The sequence below is a fragment of the Triticum aestivum genome, chromosome 2B, assembly GCF_018294505.1.
Source record: "Triticum aestivum cultivar Chinese Spring chromosome 2B, IWGSC CS RefSeq v2.1, whole genome shotgun sequence".
NCBI lineage: Eukaryota > Viridiplantae > Streptophyta > Magnoliopsida > Poales > Poaceae > Triticum > Triticum aestivum.
In genome coordinates this window covers 191,255,466-191,267,290 of record NC_057798.1, presented here as the reverse complement: position 1 = coordinate 191,267,290, position 11,825 = coordinate 191,255,466, and the positions used below count along the sequence as shown (strand labels likewise).

The window sequence follows — 11,825 nt, the reverse complement described above, 5'->3', positions numbered from 1 at the left end:
GGATGGCGTTAGCACTAATGAAGTCGTTAAAGGCATTAGCTAAAGGCCAAGAGAGATTGTCATTATTCTTGTCATTAGGGCACCGCAGTAGATTAAAGTCACCCCCGATAACCATCGGTAAATTACAAGAGTCAATCTTTATCGAGAATTCATTAAGGAATAGGGTCGACAGAGAGTGATCCGCAGGCCCATAAACAACGATAAACTCACAGAGGGTATTCATAGTTTTATGAGATAGAAAAACACTGGCCCAAAAAAAACCATGGTCAAAAGCAACAAAATCAAAAATATCTTTATTAGAACCAATCAAGATCCCACCAGAGTGGCCCGAAGCAGGTAAAAATTGCCAATTAAATCTGTCCATGCCCACAATAGCAGAGAAATCATTAGGGAAGAAGGAATCCTTGAAAGTTTCAACCAGCCCCACGAAATCAATAGAATTAGAACGAACCAAATCTTTAAGTTGGTCATGGCGCCCCCTAGCACCGAACCCCCTAATATTCCAGAATAACGCCCTCATTTATAAGAAAGATTCTTGATACGGAGGCTCGACCTGCAGGGGGCCATGCAGGGTTTAGCTCGCTTATTAGTGCCCTTCTTGGATAGGCAGGAAAGGGGCTGGCCACTACCAGCACCCGAAGCCACCCCCGCATCACAACTAGAGTCCTCGACCCGAGAAGCAACAACCTCTTTGGCTTTAGCAATGGCTGCCTGAGCCAGCTCATTAGCCCGAATAATAGCAAGAAGCGAACTAGGAGAACCAACAGAAGAATCAACCACCACACCCACATCCGACATAATATTTAAAAGATGATCATCAGAAAGAGAAGGTAAGACCAACCGAACCGGAGAAACAGCAACAGAGGAGGCTGGGGAAGTACCTGGGGGAGGGAGATCCTTCACCGCAGCCCGCTTCTCCGCCCTTTCCAGGATAGAGCCACCAGAATTCGCCACCCGCCTTCCTTTGCGGGCCGTGGACACCGGAGATCGAATAGCAGGCGACCGCGCAGCAGGAGAACCAACATGGGGACCGGAGCGGGACATAGAACCCAAATCTTGATCAAGACGCCGACAAATCCCCGTCATGGATTGCTTTGAGCCCGACGAGTTCCGGCTTTTAGCCGAGAACTTGCGCACTGAGGATTTCTTCTTCGGGAGGGGCTGGGATTCCACCATATCGCGAGCTGGGGAGACAGGGAGATCTTCAATTCCCGAACGAGTGGGGGAGAGCGGCCGGACAGGAAGATTGGAGCAGGCACCAGAAACGGGGGTAGCAGAGCAAGGCGGGAACTTTGGCAAATCAGCATCAACAGTCGAAACAGTCTGAGCAGCAGGCGGGATCACCGGGTCATCACGTGGAGCAACACCAAAAGGAGCTTGAGATTGAAACAGCTCACGTTCAGAATCTGCCAGACCATCCCATTCAGATTGAGTGAAGCGAAGGTTAGACTCAAAACTCTGATTAGGGCCACCCAAAGATCCATCCCCTTCCTTATCATGCTTGTCCGAAGGATTAGCAGGAGGAGGAGGGGGAGGTGGGGCTTGGAAAGCCGCCGCCCCCTCCACCCGCACCCGAAGCCTAATACCATTGGGAGAGGGGCAAACATCAACCGAGCCACACACCCATTCAGGATCCACACACCAAACCTTCATCCTAGCAGGACCAACCTTGTTCAGAGAGTCCTCATCCACCTCAATGGGTTTCCCAATCAAAACCCCAAAGGACATGAGAAAAGCAGGCGAGCGGAGACCAGCAGGCAAATCATCGATCAAAACCCAAACTTGAGAAAGAGGACCAATTGCCGTACCATTGTAAGAAGCCGCTTTGACAGAAACCACCAATTGATTGAGAGGCAAGGTGAAGCTGGTGCATGAGGCAATCATCCGCAAACATTCTTTGGAGGGAAACACCACGGAGAAATCAAAATCAGACATCTGAACAACTTGCCAGTCCCATCCAGCCTCATCCCAAATGCGAAGCCCTTCCAGAAGAGTTTGGGGCGAAATCTTCTGGTCTTTGACCGAAACAATCGCCGCATTAGACAGCGCAGGTGCCACCTCCCGAACAGGAAGGTCACCATCGAAGGCGAAGAAGGCGCAACCAGGGAGGCCCGAGCCGAACTGGAGGACCGCGGGAGGTTTCTGCCTAGCCATGCAGTTGATCGTGAGGTGACCATCAGAGCGACAAATCAAGCAGAAAGGGGGATTGGTGCAGCGAGACTGGAAGTGCCCCGGCCTGTGGCAAGCGAAGCAGGTGAGCGCCGATGGGTTGCTATGGGAGGCAGAGGACGGACGGGGTTGCTGAAGCGACGGGGGAGGAGGAACAACCTGAGAAACGTGTGTGAAATTATGTTGTCAATGCTAACATGCCAACACCACTTCTCCTTTGTCATTTGTCACCAAGTCGGTTCGCATCATGTCATTTGAATGATATATATGTTTTTCTGAAAGCTGTTGAAAGTAACTATGGTGCATAATAAAATGGAACTCCTCCCTCATCTAATGCAACCCCATGGACGGATGCTTGCAATAGAAGTTCCAATGCTACTCCTACTCCACTACATATCGAACTCATGGTCACCAGCATTTCGTTACATCAAACGAAGCCTAGATCCATAAGTAAGTAAACACTAAATACATAGAAAGTGTTCCCGGCAAAAGATATATATAAGTTTACTATATGCATAGAAAAATAACACGATCTAGATCCTGCAGTTTCATCAACTGACCATGCCACCACCCTGCTGAACACCGCTATATACATCGAAGACGGAGAAAACAACCGTGAAATCTGTCACCACGAACGGAAATAAGCACGAGGGAACGACCCAGGGAGTCGAGGCACTCCGAAGCGGCCACAGACTAGTGTTCTTGTTGCCCTTGCGCATGTGGAGTGACACGGGCGGCCGAAGCGTAGGCAGCAACACGACCCTTACACCATCTTCCCAGCCGGGGCAGAAGAGAACAAAGATATACAAGTGCATGACACAGCAGGACTCTGCAGGTTAAATGAGCATAGATAGAGTGAGATTTGGAAAAGCTGGAGCAATTCAAGCAGCCGTACAAGCATTGCTTCAGTACACCCCTCTGAAATGAACTAACAGTGGGGTTTAAAATTTACCCGTTTGGTTCAGAGAGCATAATAGTGAGTTAATTAAAACTACTCACTCCGTCCTAGTAATATAAAAGCATTTTTTACGTCTATAATATTCATTAAATTGATGTGTGTACAGAAAGCCAAATCTAAATTACTGTCGACTAAATGTACTATACGATTTATACATAGATAGAATCCTCTAGCACCAGCTCGATCGAAGGCGCTCAAAACTCTGTGGGACGGAACAAGAGCGAGCTAGTACACCAACAAATCGCATGAACTGAAGCTATGGACAGGCGTACGTGCTGCGTTTTGCATGTGCTTCCATTTGATCGTAGCGGAATTAGGCGTGAGGAAAGAAAACTCACATCGCCGCGATCCCGACGACAAGAAGTACTAGAAGGACGACGATAACTGCCAAAACGCCCCAGAACGACATTTGAGGCTTGGGATCTGCCGGAATCAGCACGGCGTCGATGAGGTACACGGCGAGATGGTCGTCGCCGACGACAGTCTTGGTGATCCGGGCCTCGTTTCGTGACGACGGCGGCCACGAAGAAAGTATCACCCTGCCTCTGTGGTGACGGACGGTGAGCATCTGCTCCCCATCAAGCGTCGACACCTTCCAGTGGACCCAGCTGAGCTGCTCCTCGGAGTAGGCCATCGTCAGGCCGTGGTACAGGAGGGCCGCGACCTGCTCCTCGACGGTGAGGCTATGGAACCTCGGGATGAACGCCCGCACCGCATCGTCATCAGGGCAGAGGAGCGTGAGCCCCAGGTCGCCGGCGATCTGCTCGCGGAACGCGTCGCCCACTCCGGCCGTCGCGGCGACGAGGGCGGCGAAGGCGCCGCACCCGCCCTCGGATAAGAGCGTCGTCAGAGCGTCTTCCGACGCCTCCGGTGGTTGCCCCTCGGCCCAAGCTTCCTCCGACGCCTCGGGTGGTTGCCCCTGTCCCTGGGCGCAGGGGACGAGCAGGAGGAGCAGGATCATGCAGGAGGCCACGGCGGCTCCGGCGAGCGGCGCCATTGTGCTTCTCCGGCCCTGAGAAGTGAGAACACTGATGAGCAGGGGGGAAAAGAGGGTTTTTTGGCCGGCGGCTCGACTTCAACTCCAGACCCAGTGCCTAGCCTATCGCAACTACCTCGATTCCAATTCTCTTTCGACACTCGATGAGTGAATGCGCGTGCCACATAGGATTTGTGTCTCTGATTGAGGAAATTGTACACCGATGGGGTTTTTCTTCGTGGGACTTTCCACCAAACTTCGCGCGCGGCGAAATTTCACACGTCCTGGTATGTTTGCACCCGTGAACTTGTGGCCAAAATAGAGTTGCAGTGGATTTCACTTTGATCAATTATATTTAGCGCCTCGTGTTAAGTTGATTGAAGCAGACATAAGTTTTTGTGATTATTTCACTTGCTGTGTGTCGAGCGGGGCCACATCGATGACCGTCTTGCTTGGCCTTGGCTTCTTCGTCGATGGCGCTCCTCTGGTAGCATATCGCTGCCACGTCGGCCGTCGCCGTGACGTTGTTGCCGACCAAGTCCACTCTCCCGCTATTAGGCACGATGCCCTTGAACGGCCGTCCCTTGGCTGAGAGGACGACAAGGAGAAGAATTGCGGCGGAGGGACGGCGCCGGCAAGCGGCATCGCGCTTCTCCCACTCGGTCACCGCCGCCAATTATGATGGGTTGATCACTGGATCTCGAGTTGAAAGCCGGCCAAAAACCCTCTTTCCCCCTCTCTGAACTGGATACACGGCGCGCTTCACAGACTCAGTCGTTCTCGTGTGTGCTAGTCGTGTATTTTTCAAAGCCGAGTATCCGGCGCAGAGCAGAGGGGGGAAAGAGGGTTTTTGGTCGGCTTTCCAGTAGCCAACGGCCCGGCCATAAATGGGCCTCGCATGACACGGCACATGGAGGCCTGTTTATAAGTGTGACGTGTCGTGCCAGCATGCGGGCCTTGCCTTCGAGAACAGGCATGGAACGTTAAATGCGCAGGCCTGGGCCCATTTCGCCTTTATGAGTTGTGGGCCTTCTTTGTCTAATACATCGGAAAATTTTAAAAAGAGGACAGTATCGTTTTCCCCATAAATCATGCCTGAAGGATCAATCCCCCCCCCCCAAGTCCCCCGAACTATCTAAAACCGGATCAATTCTCCCCCGCGGTGGTTTTGGACCAGATTTCGGTGGTTTTGACTTATTCCTGTGTTGACTGGACAGTGCTGACTGGACACATCAGGTGATATCAGGTGATTTTAGGTGATTTCTCTCCTGATTCCCCTCGCCGCCTCGAGCACGGCGCCCGCCCCTGCCTCCATGCCGTCAACCACGCCGGCGTCGTCGAGCACGGCGCCCGCCCTTGCCTCCATGCCGCCAGCCACGCCGGCAGAATCGAGCACCTCTGCGCCTGCTGGTGAGCACCTCTTTCTTTTTCTCTTTCTCCCCGCGCGCGGCCGCCCGCCAAATCAAGAAGATGGGTACCCGGCTGCCCGGCCGCTCGCTGGAAGGGGTCGATTTGGCTGCCATGGCAGCCAAATCGAGCAGGTGCTGGTGTAGGGAAGGGGTAGATTTGGCTGCCAGAATCAGGGGAGGGGTTTAGCGCTGTTGATCAAGATGTTCTAAAGTTTATTTTTTTGGGCAGGTGATCAAGATGAGGCAACAGATAAAGATGAATTCATTTATGTGTCACTGCATTATTTTGGCAAATTTCAGACAGTGCAAGGATTGGTTGAATACAAGGAAGGGATGATGATAACATTTCCTATTGAGAGGAAAGACCTACAGTTGCAGACATTGTTTTCCTATGCAGAGGACATGTATCATATCGAAAGAGGACATTGCAGAGGGAATCATAGGTACAAGATGCATTGGCTTGTTCCAAGAAAAAGTTTGAGTGATGGTTTGCTGTTTATTCATGATGATTCAGCTGTGGAGAATATGGAGCATGCAACACCTTTTGGATCAAGTGCAGAGATCTATGTGGCGGAAGTGGCATTTTATGAAGAAGCATGAATGGATGAAGTTCCAGTGGCAATATCTATAACACATTCCAATCATACAAGTAGCAAATTTGCATTGGTAAATGTGGATGTTGTGGACACAGACATGGTTGATGGCATGTTATTGTCAGATCAACAAGCAGAAAAAGAAGCATAGCAACAAGTTGTTGTAGGTTTGAAAAGGTCAGCTGCCGAGGAAGAAAATATGAGGATAATAAATCTGGCTAATGAGTTTCTTACTACATATGAGAGTCCCGTGAAGATTCAGAAAAGTAGACCAACTAGGCTTACAGCTAAAAGAAGAAAAATACCTGTAGAAGTTGGTGGTCAAGCTCCACCTGCAGCCACAATAGCACCGGTTGCTTCCACAGTAGATCCAGGTGCCTCCAACAACCACAACAGATCCATAGCTGCAGGTGCTTGTACAACAAGTCCATCAACTCCAGCAACAACTTCTGTAGAGAGAGAGAGCCAAAATTGCAAACAAAACAAATTCTGCAAAGACAAAAGGAGCAGTAAGACCAAAACCAGCTGCAACTTTTGAATTTGAGTATGTAGGTCCAGCTACAACTTCTCTTGATCATGTTGAAATTGGAACAAGTGCTAATGAAGTATCACATGAAGATGGAAAAGAAGGAGAAGAAGCTGATGATGATAGTGACATTGACTATCAGCCTTTGTCAGAGCATAGTTCTCCCGAAGAATCAGAGGCAGAGCAAGTTAGGAAATTAGCAAGGGAAATTAGGAGGCAGAAGAGAGCAAAGAAATTAGGGGATGCTGATGGGCCTGTCATCAAAGATAATAATGTGATTGAAGGATTGTCTGGTGATGAGAAGCTGGATGGGATATAGAAGATGATGTTGTGTCATCAGATGATGACTGCTCTTTTGATGAGGAAAGTGATGGTGAGGGGGCCACACAACTAGTGAGAAGGAAAAGTGAATGGAAGAAATATGACAGTAAATCAGAAATGCCTACATTTGAGATGGGAATAGTTTTTAGAGGAAGACATCAAATGAAGAAAGCTCTAATAAAATATGGCATTAAGAAGCATATTCATATTACTTTCACAAAGGATGAAAATCATAAAGTTGGTGCAAAGTGTACTTGGCCAGGTTGCAACTGGATGATCTATGCTTCTAAAACTAGTCGAAATAAGTGGCTACAGGTGTTTACCTTTGTAGATGAGCACCATTGCATTCCAAGAAGAGATAACAATCTTGTCATATCATCTGTTATTGCTACAAAATATGGCGGGCTTATAAGAGCAAATCCAAGTTGAAAGTTAGAAGATTTGAGAAAAACTGTACTTGAGGATCTATTTGGAAATGTAACCTAACTATCTTTCGACTCTGTCTTTCAATGTGCTTCCTTTTCTCCTTGCATCCAACTGGAAATGTGGCGGTTGAAAGTACATGTAGTCCCCATGTGTGGTTTTGGTAATTAAATGACAATCCTAATGGACTAATGTTTGCACTGAGATATACATTTGAAGGAAAGTTCCATTTGCAATGCATGAAGAATATTGGATGAATTGGTGGATGAAATCCATCAACATCTATATATGCATTGAGACTTGATAATGAATGACAATTCCTATGAAGAAACAATGGCATCAAGTTATATAGGAAGGTTTGTTCCATGGGTGATGCAAGAAGGATATTGAATGGATTCGGAATGAATGCCATATACATGTAGTTGTGCATCAAGATTAATCATGGAGCAAATATTAAGGTTGACCAAGATGAAGATCGAAGATTGAATTCAAAGATGGTCAACACACAAGCGCAAATCATGTGCCACATGAGATCTTGTGGTATGGTAAGAATTTGTCAATTGCGCTTTGTGTACTAACCCATACTATGTGTTGCCTATGTTTTTGAGAGGAGATTCTCATGGCCTCGCATCGAGAGAGAGATTTCAAGTGTCTATGAGAGGATGACATCAAGTGTTGATGATCATGGTTGACAAGGGCAAGTTCAAGATAACTATCCCGAAGGATTACATGCTTGAAGCTTGTGGATGATCACATGATGGACACATGAAGATAAATACAAAGCAAAGCTTCCCACATTGTGTATGGGGGAGCTACTTGAAGACTTCACCAATGTCTTGCCATTCAACTTGATCCAAGAAGAAACTTCAACTTCAAGCTCAAGTGAAAGGCTCGAGTCAAAGGTATTAGTTCCTTCGATGTTAGTGTTGTGGAGTGATGAACACCGAAGGAACACATACACTCAAGAATGGATTCTTGATAGCTATGTAGTGTATACCTTTTATGATTCTTGAGTTATAGGGATCCCGCACTATTAAGAGGGGATCAAAGGGGTTCATGATAGATTTGCTCAAGTCGACATCTTCTCTACACAATTCCACTCATATCCTATATACCAAAGAAAATCCAAAGCCAAATAGGTTACCCAAATACATGATAAAAACTTTGCATATTTTGCATCCTCCATTTTGGTTCATCTTGGGTGGTTCTCTATGTGAGGACCTGGGTTTTTTTCATAGCTTCAAAACGAGCCCAAGATCATCAAAATCGGAGTCCGGATGTAAAAGTTGTGCCTGTTTCAGTTTCTAGGCTGCACCAGTTTGGTTTGGCCGGATCATCCGGGTCCTCTCCCATATCATCCGGGCTTTGCCCGGATCATCCGGGTTCCTGCCCGGATCATCCGGGTTATTCGTAAAATTCATCACAGTAGCTTATTCCGCTAGCCGGATCATCCGGCTACCCACCCGGATCATCCGGGAATTGCCCGGATCATCCGGCTATGTCCCCGGACATTCGGGTATCTACTTCACCACATTGTATATTGACCTTCCCGGATCATCCGGGCATTGCCCGGATCATCCGGGTATGCGTCCAGATCATCCGGGCAGGTCAACAACTGCGGGAAACGGCTCTATTTTCTTTGGGGGTATAAATATCCCTCTCCCACTCCGGGGGAGGGTTGAGCACTTCATCCCAAATCGTCCCAAGAACACAAGTGGCTCCCTCTCACTTCTCCTACACCAAATCTTAGATCCCGGAGAGATTAGTGAGTGTTCTTGAGAGTTGTTCCAATCAAAAGATAGATCCTCTCCCTCTCCCTCTTGTGACCAAAGCAATTCGTGATTTGAGCAAGTCTTGAGCATTTCCCCCTTGATCTTGTTACTCTTGGAGGTTGGAGACTCCTAGGCGGTAGGAGTGCTCCGGTGAGGAATCAACTTGTGATTTGTCCCCCGGAAAGTTTGTGAAGGTTTGGAGGCTGCCTCAAGGTCTACCACTAGTGGTTGAGAATCTCCTTCGTGGTGATATCTCAAGGAGAATAGGGTGAGCCTTCGTGGCGTTGGTGTGACTTCGTGGTAACATCCACCTCTCTAACGGTGACTAGCTTCCCTCCAAGGAAGTGAACATCGGGATACATCCTCGTCTCCGTGTCTTCGGTTAATTCTAACCCTAGCCACTACTTGTGGTTTACTTTGGTCTCTTGACCTTGCATTCACTATATCTTGGTGTCCTCATTATATTGTGTTGGTTACCATATCGTAGAGATTATCTAGGCCAACACTTTATAGTCTGCAGTTCATACTTGCTACTATTGTTCTATCGTGTGCTTAGTGTGAATTGCTAGCTTGTAACATTCATTTCCATATCTTGTGACATAACTTGTGTAATCTTGTAGTGCTTACTTGAGTTTCATTGTATCATTCGATTCCATATATTGTGATACAATTTGTGTAAGCCTGTATTGCTTACTTGTGGTTGTGTGTATTATTCATTTATATATCTTGTGATATACATTGAGTAAGTTTGTGTAACTTACTTGTGCTTACTCATATCCTTGTTGTTCTCATCTTGTTTATCCTAAGTTGTTGGTGCACTTAGTTAGCCTGGTATATTTAGGATTTGTGCTTGAAAAGTATCCTCTTAGTTTATTTCCGCATTAGGATATAGCCAAATCCGTATAAGATTTTAAAACGCCTATTCACCCCCCCTCTAGGCGACATCGTGGTCCTTTCAATTGGTATCAGAGCCCGGTCTCTCCTTATTAGGCTTCACCGCCTAGAGAGTAACGATGTCGACTAGTGAACTAGTGCACAAAAACACTTTTGATTTGGATGGCACAAATTATCACCTATGGAGAATTCGCATGCTTTGTCACTTTCTGGCCATGGGTCCAAATGCTTTGCGAATTGTTCTTATAGGAATTTCTATTGCTAAGGATGGACATTCTCCATCTATTGAGGATATGTATCTTGATTGTGATACTTCTCTTGTCATTCATCAAGCTTTAACCTTTGAAGTGTTTAAGGCAGTCACGACTTGCAAGTCGGCTCATGAGACTTGGACCAAACTTGAAGATATATATGGTGGGTCCAATCTTGATGAAGATAATATTCTATTTCGGGAGTTGATGGAGGAGTTCTCCACATTTTTAAATCATGAAGAGCTCTCTATTACTTCCACCTCCGATTACTTGCATACTTCAATATCTTGCACTTCACCAACATGTGGCATGCCACAAGGTAATGACATGGTGAGTGAAGAAATATCTTGTGATGATGATGTTAAGCTCATTTGTGATGATATGCTTGATCTCCCATGTTGCCATGATAGAAATGCCTTGGTTTCCTCTAGTTGTTCTATGACTAACCATGTAGAGGAAACCAAGAAAGATGAGGCATGCTTGACCGATGAAGAACCCTCTTCTTCAAAAGAATCATCATCAACCCCCTTTGTTCACATGTGCCTCATGGCAAGAGGTAATGACGAGGTATCATCTTCTCTTAGTGATAATGATGATAGTTGTAATGAGGATGATGATGATGACTTGACTCAAAATCTCTATGAGATTGGGAAAACTCTTCATAGAGCTAAGAATAACACTTATGAAAGGTTCCAAGATGTTCTTGCTTGCTTTGAAAAACGTAATGATTTATTTCTCAATGAGCAAGCTAAAAGTGAACAGCTTGAACATGAACTTGCTAAGGCTCATGAAACGCTTAGTGACTTGAGGTCTTCAAAAGAAGAGATTAAAGTTACTCATGGTAAGCTTAAAGACGATTTTGAGCTCCTTCTCCTTGAATGCAATAGTGTCAAGGGAGAGCTCATAAAACTCTCTAAGTCTCATGAGAAGCTTCAATCAACTCGTGAGAAGTCACTAAGTGCTACTTGCTCCTCTCATATTGATAATGATGTTTGTGCTACTAACTCGATTTCATGTGAAGCATCAATTTTGAAGGAGAATGTTGAGCTATGTGCTCAACTTGCTTTGCTAACAAGAAATTATGGGAAATTGGAAGAAAGTCATGCAAAGCTCTCAGGCACTCATGAGGATCTTTTAAGCTCTCATAGTAAGATAAAGTTAGCTCACGAGGCTATGGTCTCCGAGGTAAAATCTTGTGAGTCTCATGTGAACATTAGCACATCTACTCTAAATGCTTTATTGCCATGTGCTAATCCTTGCAATTCATCCACCTCTCATATTATATCCACTCGTAATGAATTGGTCACCTTGTCTTGCTTCTCTAACCATGAAGTTTCTAGTTCCACTAGTCCTCTTGTTTCTAGTGTTGAAACTAACCATGTAGAGGAAATTAATGAGCTCAAGGCCCAAGTCACTAGTTTAAAGAAAGACTTGGAAAAGTGTGATGTTGGACATAATTTTCACTCCAACAAGAAGAAGTCCAAGAACAAGAATAAGGGACAAGGGAATTACAAGAATTCGGCCAACATTACT

At 46.4% G+C, this 11,825-nt stretch overlaps 1 pseudogene; it reads right to left on the bottom strand.

Annotated features, from left to right (window-relative positions):
• Positions 1-2,377: 2,377 nt before the first annotated feature.
• LOC123041017 (uncharacterized) lies at positions 2,378-4,261 on the bottom strand (annotated as a pseudogene).
• Positions 4,262-11,825: the final 7,564 nt, after the last annotated feature.